We start from the raw sequence: 11,260 nt of genomic DNA on the forward strand, positions 1-11,260 counted from the left end.
AGGTGCTCAGCGCCCTCCTGGATGCACTTCCTCCACTTAGGGCAGTCTTTGGCCAAGTGTCTCCCAGGTGTCAGTGAGGATGTTGAACTCTATCAGGGAGGCTTTGAGGGTGTCCTTGTAATGTTTCCTCTGCCCACCTTTGGCTCTTTTGCCGTGAAGGATTCCAAGTAGAGCGTTTGCTTTGGGAGTCTCGTGTCTGGCAAGCGAACTATGTGGCCTGTCCAGCGGAGCTGATCGAGTGTGGTCAGTGCTTCAATGCTGGGGATGTTGGCCTGGTCGGCGATGCTAATGTTGGTGCATCTGTCCTCCCAGGGAATTTGCAGGATCTTGCGGAGACATTGTTGGTGGTATTTTTCCAGCGATTTGAGGTGTCTACTGTACATGGTCCATGTTTCTGAGCCATACAGGAGGGCGGGTATTATTACAGCCCTGTAGACTAGGAGCTTGGTGGCAGTTTAGAGGGCCTGGTCTTCAAACACTCTTTTCCTCAGGCGGCCGAAGGCTGCACTGCCGCACTAGAGGTGGTGTTGAATCTCATCGTCAATGTCTGCTCTTGTTGATAAGAGGCTTCCGAGGTATTGGAAATGGTCCACATTTTCCAGTGCCGCGCCGTGCTCCACGACAACATGCAGGCCATGATCCTTACCAACGGATCGATTACAGACCCAATCCACATCCGGACCGGGGTCAAACAGGGTTGCGTCATCGCCCCAACCCTCTTCTCAATCTTCCTCGCTGCCATGCTCCACCTCACAGTCAACAAGCTCCCCGTTGGAGTAGAACTAAACGACAGAACTAGTGGGAACCTGTCAACCTTCGCCATCTCCAGGCCAGGTCCAACAGCACCCCAACCTCTGTCATCGAGCTACAGTACATGGATGACACACATAGAAGCTGAGCTCCAGGACATAGTCAACATATTTACTGAGGCGTACGAAAGCATGGGCCTTACGCTAAGCATCCGTAAGACAAAGGTCCTCCACCAGCCTGTCCTCACCGCACAGCACTAAAAATATATATTCGTGCTGTTTAGGGATTTTTTTTAAAGCAGAGCGACAGGAGTAATAAACTCATACTTTACACAAAGAGCACTCCTCCAATATCTAGTTCTGGCAGTAATTATTCTACATACTGTGAGAATCTAATGATTGCTATGGAGCAATCACTGATGTATTGTCAACAATGTGCATTAAGCAAGTGGTTTTGCTTTACAAGGTACTGTTAGTTGACTGTTGCTGAATTGATTGCTCCCCATTATTAAGAGCCAGACTTTGTTCAAATATTTAAATAATACATTTTAATGGTATAGTATAGGAACATAGGAACAGGAGTAGGCCGCTTAGTCTGCACCTCAAGCCTGTACCGCCATTCAATGAGATCATGGTTGGCCTGTGACCTAACTCCATATTCCTTAATACCTTTGGTTAACAGAAATCTATCGGTCTCAGATTTAAAATTAATAATTGACCCAGCATCAACTGCCATTTATGGAAGAGAATTCCAAACTGCTACCACACTTTGTGTTTAGAAGTAAATGTGATCAGTTTACAGCCTTTCCCCCACCATTATTGTTTTCTGCTGAGCCTGTGACTGGCTAACTGGTTCTACTGGTTCTTCAGTTTCAGCTACAGTCTGGTTCCTGCCGAGCGTTTCACTTGCCTGGGCTGAAGTAAAAGAGGAAATAGCAGAAGCCTTTACCATTATTTTCCAGTCCTCTTTGGATTTGGGCATGGTGCCGGAGGATTGGAGGACTGCTAATGTAGTACCCTTGTTTAAGAAGGGAGAAAAGGATATGCTGAGTAATTACAGACCTGTTAGCCTAACCTCAATGGTAGGAAAATTATTGGAATAAATCCCGAAAGATAGGATAAATCTACATTTGGAAAGGCAAGGATTAATTAGGGACGGTCAACATGGATTTGTTAAAGGAAGATTGTGTTTGACTAACCTGATTGAATTTTTTGAGGAGGTAACCAAGAGGGTCTATGAGGGTAGTGCTTAGGAGGTAGAGTATATGGACTTTAGCAAAGCTTTTGATAAGGTCCCACATGGTAGACTGGTCACGAAGGTTAAAGCCCATGGGATCCAGGACAAAGTGGTCAGTTGGATCCAAAATTGGCTTGGAGGTAGGAAGCAAAGAGTAATGATTGATGGATGTTTTTGTGACTGGAAGGATGTTTCCAGCGGGGTTCTACAGGGCTCAGGACTGGGTCCCTTGCTTTTTGTGGTATATATCAATGATTTAGATTTGAATATAGGGAGTATGATTCAGAAGTTTGCAGACAACACTAAAATTGGCCGTGTGGTTGATAATGAAGAGGAAAGTCATGGGCTGCAGGAGGATATCAATCTGCTGGTCAGATGGGCAGAGCAGTGGAAAATGGAATTTTAATTCAGAGAAGTGTGAGGTGATGCACTTTGGGAGGCCTAATAAGGAAAGGGGTATACACATTAAGCAATAGGCCACTTAATAGTGTAGATGACCAAAGGGACCTTGGAGTGCTTGTCAACAGATCTCTGAAAGTAGCAGGCCAGGTGGATAAAGTGGTTAAGAAGGCATACGGAATGCTTGCCTTTATTAGCTGAGGCATAGAATATAAGAGCAGGAAGGTTATGCTTAAATTGTATAATACTTTGGCCACAGCTGGAGTACTGCATGCAGTTCTGGTCGCCGTATTATAGGAAGGACGTGATTGCACTAGAGAGGGTGCAGAGGAGATTTACTAGGATGCTGCCTGGAATGGAGAATCTTAGTTATGAGGACAGATTGGATAGGCTGGGTTTGATCTCATTGGAACAGAGGAGGTTGAGAGAAGACCTCATTGAGGTGTACAAAATATTGAGGGGCCTGGATATAGTGGATAGTAAGGGCCTATTTCCATTGGTGGAGGGGTCTATTATGAGGGGGCATAGTTTTAAGGTGGTTGGTGGAAGGTTTAGAGGGGATTTGAGGGGGGGGGGCGCCTCTTTACACAGAGGGTTGTGGGGATCTGGAACTCGCTGCCTGGAAGAGTGATGGATGCAGAAACCCTCACCACTTTTAAGAGATGGTTGGATGGGCACTTAAAATGCCGTAACCTGCAGGGTTACGGACCTAGAGCTGGTAATTGGGATTAGACTGGATGACCTTTTGTTGAACGGCACAGATATAATGGTAAGTACTGCAGGGAATAGAATACGGCCAGGGTGATCTCCTGGACTAATTTCAATTGCTTGGATGGGTCAGAGAGGAATTTTCCCAGATTTTTTTCTCCCTAAATTGGCCTGGGTTTTTATCTGGTTTTTGCCTCTCATATGGCTCCGGTTGGGGTGGAATGTAGAATGTTTCAGTATAAGGGGTGTCGCAGTTGTGTGAGGCAGACTGGTTGGGCTGGATGCTCTTTGACTTTCCGTCATTGTTCATAGATTTATATGTAATCTTCAGGGCTGCTGACCAAGGGCTGTGAGGCTCTTTGTCGGTGGGCGTGGACACGATGGGCCAAAATGGCCTCCTTCTGCGCTGTAAATTTCTATGTTTCTAAGTACATTTCCCCACCACTTCTAGATATCACGATGACCTCCAACTTTGCCAAGATCTTTCTGCCCTGCAACTGATTCTGCACATCTCCTGGATCTTCATTCCCACACAAATACCTCCATCGTCCGATACGCTACCCTTCAAATAGCTTCTGGATTTCACTCGCCCGCTACACCTGTCTCCGAACTTGGACAACAGTTTTTAAATGCCCCAAGCTGACTCCACCCTACCTACATCAACTTATTCCCACCACAGGACCTCTGACTTTAATTCTGGACTCCCTCTTATCTATTCCATGTTACTACTAGGAAATATATATCCTAATAATTGCTACGTAACCAGACCTATGTAAATTAACTCTATTCCATTCACCCAGTTTCTCCGTCTCCATTACATCTGCTCTGACAATGCTACCTTCCATACTAGTGCTACAATATGTCTTCCTTTTTCCTCAACCGAGGATTCTCCTCTACCGTGGTTAACATGGCCCTCGACGGCGCAAGTTTTATTTCCAGCACTTCTGCTCTCACCCCTTCCCTCCCTCTCAGAACCATGATAGGGTTCCTCTTGTCCTCATCTTTCACCCCATCAGCCTCCACATTCAATGGATCATCCGCCACCATTTCCGTCATCTCCAGCGTGATCCCACCACCAATCACATCTTCCCCTCCCCTCCCCTCTTAGCATTCCAAAGGGACCACTCCCTCAGTGAAACCCTGGTCCACTCCTCAATCACCCCAAACACCCTCTCCCCTTGCCATGGAACCTTCCCATGCAAGCACAGGAGATGCAACATTTGCCCTTTTACCTCCTCCTTTCCAAGGCCCCAAATACTCCTTCCAGGTGAAACAGCAATTTACTTGTACTTCTTGCAATTTAGTGTACTGTATTCACTGCTCACGATGCGGTCTCCTCTACATTGGGGAAACCAAACGCAGATAAGGAGTTGGATAAATGACCCGAGCTTCCGGTCGCCTGTCACTTTAATTCTCCGCTCCACTCCCACTCTGACCTCTCCATTCTCAGCCTTTTACACTTTGTTCCTACAAAGCTCACTGTAAGCTCAAGGAACAGCATCTTATTTTTTGATTAGGTACTTTACAGCCTTCTGGACTCAACATCAAGTTCAACAATTTCAGACCATAAAGTCTGCCCCTATTTTTCTTTCTCTCACATTGTAGCTGTCGATGATTCTGCCATTCCCGTTTACACCCTATCTAGACTCATCTTTTGCTTCTTAACTTGTCCCATTACCATCTTCATTTGCCTTGCACCATCATCCCTTTTGTCTTTTAATCTCTCCTGCCTTCCACCCCATCACAAATATTTTTGTTCTATCTTCCCCTCCCCACTTTCCCTGCCCCTACACGTGCTTACAAATCTGTCACATCTCCAACTTTATCCAGTTCTGATAAAGGGTCAACGACCTGAAACGTTAACTCTGTTTAAGAACGTAAGAAATAGGAGCAGGAGTAGGCCATTTGGCCCCTCGAGCCAGCTCCACCATTCAATAAGATCATGGCTGATCTGATCATGGGCTCAGCTCCACTTCCCTGCCCGCTCCCCATAACCCTTTACTCCCTTATCGCTCAAATATTTGCCTATCTCCGCCATAAATATATTCAATGACCCAGCCTCCACAGCTCTCTGGGGCAGAGAATTCCACAGATTTACAACCATCTGAGAGAAGAAATTCCTCCTCATCTCTGTTTTAAATGGGTGACCCCTTATTTTAAAACTATGCCCCCTAATTGTAGATTCTCCCATGAGAGGAAATATCCTCTCTGCATTTACCTTGTTGAGGCCCGTCATTATCTTATATGTTTCAATAAGATCACCTTTCATTCTCCTGAACTCCAATGAGTATAGGCCCAACCTGCTCAACCTTTCTTCATAAGTCAACCCCCTCATCTCTGGAATCAACCTAATGAACCTTCTCTGAACTGCCTCCAATGCAATTATATTCCTCCGTAAATAAGGAGGCCAAAACTGTACACAGTACTCTAGGTGTGGCCTCACCAATACCCTGTACAGTTGTAGCAGGACTTCCCTGCTTTTATACTCCATCCCCTTTGCAATAAAGGCCAACATTCCATTTGCCTTTCTGATCACTTGCTGTACCTGCACACTAACTTTTTGAATTTTATGCACAAGGACCCCCAGGTTCCTTTGTACTGCAGCATTTTGTAATTTTTCTCTATTTAAATAATAATCTGCTTTTTAAATTTTTTTTGCCAAAGTGGATAACCTCACATTTTCTTACATTGTACGCCATCTGCCAAATTTTTGCCCACTCACTTAGCCAATCTATATCCCTTTGCAGATTTGTTGTGTTCCCCTCACAACTTGCTTTCCCACCCATCTTTGTATCATCAGCAAACTTGGCTACATTACACTCGGTCCCTTCATCCAAATCATTAATATAGATTGTAAATAGTTGAGGCCCCAGCACCGATCCCTGTGACATCCCATTAGTTACTGTTTGCCAACCGGAATATGACCCATTTATCCCGACTCTCTGTTTTCTGTTAGTTAGCCAATCCTCTATCCAAGCTAATATATTACCCCCAATCCCGTGAACTTCCATCTTGTGCAGTACCCTTTTATGTGGCACCTTATCGAATGCCTTTTGGAAATCCCCTTTCCCTGCCCCTTTTTCCAATTCTGACGAAGGGTCATCGACCTGAAATGTTAACTCTGTTTAAGAACATAAGAAATAGGAGCAGGAGTGAGACATTTGGCCCCTCGAGCCTGCTTCACCATTCAATAAGATCATGGTTTTTTATATACCGGTAGAAACTCTTGCTATCTGATTTTTATATTTCTTGCCAGTTTACTTTCTATTTTATTTTTATTAATCTATTTTTCCTCTTTTTATTTTTTTAGTCGTTCTTTGCTGGTTTTTAAAAGTTTCCTAAGCCTCTGGCTTCCCACTAATCTTTGCCGCTTTCTATGCCATTGTTTTCAATTTGATACCATCCTTTATTTCCTTAGTTAGTCACGGATGGTTATCCCTTTTCGTAAAGTCTTTCCTTCTCATTGGAATATATTTTTGTTGAGAATTATGAAATATCTCCTTAAATATCTGCCATTGCTCATCAACCGTCTTACACTTTAATCTATTTTCCCAGTCCACTTTAGCCAACTCTGCCTTCATACCTTTATAGTCTCCTTTATTTAAGCTTAAGATACTGGCTTGAGATCCAAATCTCTCACCCCCCCAACTGAATTTGAAATTCAACCATGCTATGACCACTCTTTCCTAGAGGATCCTTTACTAGGAGATCGTTTATTAATCCTGTCTCATTACACAGTACGAGATCTAAGATTGCCTGCTTCCTGGTTGGTTCCGCAACGTACTGTTCAAGGAAACTATCCCAGATACACTATGAACTCTTCCACAAGGCTACTTTGGCCAATTTGATTTGTCCAATAATTATGAAGATTAAAATTGCCCATGAATACTGTCGTACCTTTTTTTTTACAAGCCTCCATTATTTCTTGAATTATACTCCGTCCAACAGTGTAGCTAATGTTAGGGGGCCTATAGACTACACCCACCAGTGACTTCTTCCCCTTATTATTTCTTATCTCCACCCAAACTGATTCAACATCTTGATCTTCTGAGCCAATATCATTTCTCACTAACGCACTAATCTCATCCTTTATTAACAGGGCTACCCCACCTCCTTTTCCTTTCTGTCTATCCGTACGAATTCTCTCCACAAATGGTGCATGACCTGCTGAGTATTTCCAGCTTTTTCTGGTTTTATTTCTATATACCTTGAGTTTTCCTTGTGTCCACTCGTGTGCACATTTTGTTGCCGCTCCGAACCCAAGACGATCACTTCAATTTCCTCTTTTTTTCCTCCCTTTATCTTTTCTCCCTACTCCTCCTAGACCTCCGTCTCTGTCATCATGCCTTCTTTATTTCTCCCCTCTCGGGTACTCTGCCTTCCCAAATCTCTACCCCAACCCTTCAGTACTCCTCGACCTTCCTACTCTCCTGCTGCCAACCCTGGCTTGACTCCCTCTTAGTTAAACCTACAGTTTCTCTCTATGTCTCACTTGGCATCCACCCAAGGACCCATCAGGCACTCATCGCTGCCTCCTTACGAGCAGCAACCCCACTGCCCATCTTACTCTCTCACCGACCTTCCTGCCCAGTGCGCCCGCTGGGGGTTAATATTCTCAATCTCCACTCCGTCCAACTCAGCCCTCCCAGCGTTGACCCAGTGGACTCTGGAGGTGGATCAGCTATCTTGTGAACAAGGCCCATGCCAACCATGAACTTTTCGTGGATGATTGCATCGACTTCATGGCCTTGACGGAAACCTAGCTGAGGGTTGATGACTCCTTCCCCCTTAATGAAGCCTCACCACCTGGCTATACCTTTCATCACTTGCCCCACCCAGACCATCGCGGTGGCGCTCATCACCAAATCACACCTTGATCTGCCCCCCTACTCCCCTGGTACTTTCTCCTCCTTTGAGCATCTCACCTTGTTCCACCCCTTTCACCTCTCATTTAAAATTCTCATTCTCTACCACCCACCCAAGTACCATAAAAATGTTCTTAACGAGATATCTTCACTGCTTTCCTCTCCCAGCCTCCGCACAGAGAGACTTCTCATCCTCGGTGATTTCAATCTCCATCTCAATTCATCGTGCTTTCTCTCCTCTGAGTTCATTGCCCTCCTATCCTCCCTTAAACTCTCCCTCCGTGTAAACTGCCCAACCCATATTTACGGCCACCATTCTCAACCTTGCCATCTCTCATGGTCTCACTATTCCCATTGTGTCAATCACAGATAAGGCAATCTCTGATCACTTCCTGGTACCATTCTCCACCAACATCCCCTTCCCTCTGCCAATGGTTCTTCCTTCTGTATTCACCCCTGAAAAAAGTTCTCTCCCAATTCACTTACAACTGAACTTTCAAAATCCCAACTGTCCAGCCTTTGGCCCCCAATTAACAATGACAGTTATGCAGCTACTAATCTGCTCAACCCACCCTGACCACCTTTGATGCCTTATTTCTTATTAAAACAATGACTCTCTCTCACCCTAGTCATACCTCCTGGTATGGCCCTCATCTCTGCTCCCTTAAGTCCAAGGGATACAGACTTGAACGACATGGTAGATAACTGGTTTAGCCATTCACTGCCAGATCTGGCTGGACCACATAAAGCACTATCGGGTTCTGCTCTTGCCCGTCAAAACTGCTCACTATTCCAGGATCTGAATCATTCTGGAATGCAAAGATGATCCCCAGCTTCTTTTCTTCACTGCAAACTGGATCCTTAAACCCCTCTCCCATGTCTCCACTGCACTCGCCTCCAACAACAAGTGCGAAGAGCTCATGGACTTCTTTGTCACTAAGATTGAGACCATCCGGTCAGCTGCCTCGGCCACTTCCCTTCCTTCCCCTCCCCTAGCCCACCGGGCCAACATTCCTCTGAGGTCCCCCCTGCCCTAGCCCTGAACTCATACCTTTCTCCAGATTCTCTTCAATATCCCCTCATGGCCTCTCTGAGCTCATCATGTCATCATCATGATCTTGCTTCCTCAACCCTATTCCAACTAAACTGCTAACCATAAACTTCCTTTCCTGTCCCCCATGTTCGCTAATATTGTTAATGGTTCTCTCTCTTCAGGTACGGTCCTCCTCTCCTTCAAATCTTCCGTCATCACCCTTCTCCTCAAAAAAACAACACTTGACCCCTCCTTGCAAACTACCAGCCCATCTTCAACCTCCCTTTCCCCTCCAAAGTTTTTCAACATGTTATCGCCTCACAAATCCCGAGCCATCTTTCCCAGAATTCCATGTGTGAATTTCTCCAATCAGGTTTCCGCCCCACCACAGTACTGAAATGGCTCTTATCAAAGTCTCAAATGATGTTCTATGTGATTGTGACAAAGGTACATTAGCATTCCTCATCCTTCGCGACCTGTCTGCAGCCTTTGACATGGTTGATCACACTATCCTCCTCCACTGTCGTCCAGCTGGGTGGGACTGCACTCGACTGGTTCCATTCTTATCTATCTAATCGTAGCCAGAGAATCACTGCAATGGCTTCTCTTCCCACTCCCGCATCATTATCTCTCGTGTCCCCCAAGGATCTATCCTTGGTCCCCTTTTATTTCTCATCTGCATGCTGCCCCTCGACGACATCATCCAAAAACACAGCATCAGTTTCCATATGTACGCTGACGACATCCAGCTCTATCTCACCACCACCTCTCTCAACCCCTCCACTGTCTCTAAATTGGCAAACTGCTTGTCCGACATCCAGTACTGGATAAGCAGACATTTCCTTCAACTAAATATTGGGAAGTTCCCTAACCACCGACTCCATCCCTCTTCCTGGCATCTGTCTGAGGCTGACTCAGACTATTCTCAACCTTGGTGTCATATTTGACCCCGAGATGAGCTTCAACCACATATCCGCGCCATCACTAAGACCGCCTATTTCCACCTCTGGAACATCGCCTGATTCTGCCCCGTCTCAGCTCATCTGCTGTTTAAACCCTCATCTATGCCTTTGTTACCTCTAGACTTGACTATTGCCATGTTCTGCCACTTATAAACTTGAGGTCATCTAAAACTCTGCTGCACGTGTCCTAACTCACATCAAGTCCTGTTCACCCATCACTGACCGACATTGCCACCCGGTTAAGCAACGCCTCGGTTTTAACATTTTCATCCTTGTTTTCAAATCCCTCCATGGCCTCGCCTCTCCCTATCTATGTAATTTCCTGCAGCCCTATTGCTCCTCTAATTCTGGTCTCTTGAGCATCCCCAATTATAACCGCTCAACCATTGGTGGCCGTGCCTTCAGCTGCTAAGGCCCGAAGCTCTGGAATTCCCCCTTTAACCTCTCTGCTTCTCTACCTCTCTTTCCTCCTTTAAGATGCTCCTTGGGACAATTTACTACATTAAAGGTGCTATATAAGTACAAATGGTTGTTGTTAAAACCTACCTCTTTGACCAAGCTTTTGGAGATCTGCTCTAATATTTCCTTATGCAGCTCGGTGTCAAATTTTGTTTTATAACACTCCTATAAAGCGCCTTGGGACATTTTACTATGTTAAATACGAGTTGTTGTTGTTCTTCTTGAAGTGTTTCCTAACTTTACACCTGAAAGGCCTGGCTTTAATTTTTAGGCTATGTCCCCGAGGACTAAACTGCCCAACCAGCAGAAATAATTTCTCTCTATCTACCCAATCAATTCCCTTGTCATCTTGAAAACTTCGATCAAAATCAACCCTCAGGGCTAGAAATTTGGTTTTCAGCAAAAATGGTATTTTTTCACCAAAGTTACCCTTTCCGCTTTGCTACTGCTGGTAGGCCGGAAATTCAACTTTTAAACCGTGAATTTCAGCAACTTTAGTCGAAGGTGGATAGCGCTGCAAGAGAGGCGCTGGGAGGCGCTGGACTCTGGGGAGATACCAGTGGATTGGAAAGCAGCTAATGTAACGCCTCTGTTTAAAAAAGGGGGCAGACAAAAGGCAGGTAACTATAGGCCGGTTAGTTTAACATCTGTTAAATGTGGGGAAAATGCTTGAAACTATCATTAAGGAAGAAATAGCGGGACATCTAGATAGGAATAGTGCAATCAAGCAGACACAGCATGGATTCATGAAGGGGAAATCATGTTTAACTAATTTACTGGAATTCTTTGAGGATATAACGAGCATGGTGGATAGAGGTGTACCGATGGATGTGGTGTATTTAGATTTT

The sequence above is a fragment of the Pristiophorus japonicus genome, chromosome 8 (genome assembly GCF_044704955.1).
Source record: "Pristiophorus japonicus isolate sPriJap1 chromosome 8, sPriJap1.hap1, whole genome shotgun sequence".
Taxonomy (NCBI): Eukaryota; Metazoa; Chordata; class Chondrichthyes; family Pristiophoridae; genus Pristiophorus; species Pristiophorus japonicus.